Below are 1,352 nucleotides of genomic sequence, written 5' to 3' on the forward strand. Positions count from 1 at the left end.
GTGTTTGGATGAGAAGTATAAATATTTACCATTCTGACACACTATTAGCTTGTACACAACCCATCACAGCTGTTAGAAAAAATTTTTTTTGGAGAAGTCACCTCCCAATAAATGTCATTTTGTAAAATCTAACTGCTCACTTTTACTCAGTACTTTTACTTTTAATACTTAAGTAGATTTTGTGTCAGAAATTTACTTTTGATACTTAAGTACAAAAAATACCAGATACTTTAAGACTTTTACTCAAGTAATGAGAAGACTTTAACTTTTACCAAAGTATTTTTATGATAAGATACTTGTACTTTTACTCAAGTATCACTTTGAGGTACTTCATACAGCACTGATTGATGGAAACACAGCTGATCAGTGTGTTTGGTGAAGAGTCCACAGAGGAAAATCYTTTAGTTTTGTTAACGGTGATGATGGAACAAAGCCGTGAAGATCAGCTGCAGGATCTGGAGAAACATCTCAGTTTAGAAAGAGCAGGATCAGCTGAGATACTGAGACAAACCCTGAAGCTTCCTGACCTGTGGAGGACCTGAGCTTGAGATGAAGAGCCACCCACCCTGCCCGACGGAGTGGTGGGGGTGACAACATAGATTTTATGTGTTTGAACATTTTAGCATGAACTCAAAGTTTGAAATGTTTAGTTTTACCTGCTGAAATTGTTACTTTTAGTCTTTGGTTTTGAACCAAGTGTCTCCAGCAGCTGAAGCTCTTCCAGAAAAAAGAAAGAGGGATGAATGAAGAGGAGAAATAACCTGAAAGAGTGAGAGGAAGAGGGAAAATCTTTAATTAGAGACAGATGACTTTGCCACGCCTCAGAAGGCTGGAATTACACTGCAGGCTATGAGGCGAGGCTAATTTCACATGTAATTGTTGCTGCAATCCTTGCTGTGCTGCTAATCCCCCCCCCCCCCCCCCCATCAGAGCAGGGTGGAAGACTGAGCTGCAACAGAAAGAGAAGAAAATAACCAGAGAGAAGAGAAGAAGTCATTTGTTGCCATCTGTGAACTGCAAACATTTTTACTGTAATCCATGACGAGGAACAAAGTCAGACAAAAAGAAGATAAAAACAGTCAAAGACAAACGTTTCCATAAAATAACAAGAACAAAGCTTCATCCTAACTGGAGAAATGTCTGACCTTTGAGTCTTTACAGACAAAAATCTCTAATCTGAGAGAAAAAGAAGACGTTCAAAGCGAGGAGGAAGGAATCATTAAAAAACACTTTGGAGCAGGAAAAGTCTCTCCTTATCCTCCGTAAGAAGCTTCCTGCAGCTCAAGAAGATCTGACACACACACACACACACACACACACACACACACACACACACACACACACACACACAC

Source organism: Austrofundulus limnaeus, unplaced genomic scaffold, assembly GCF_001266775.1.
Source record: "Austrofundulus limnaeus strain Quisiro unplaced genomic scaffold, Austrofundulus_limnaeus-1.0 Scaffold2086, whole genome shotgun sequence".
NCBI classification, from domain to species: Eukaryota; Metazoa; Chordata; class Actinopteri; order Cyprinodontiformes; family Rivulidae; genus Austrofundulus; species Austrofundulus limnaeus.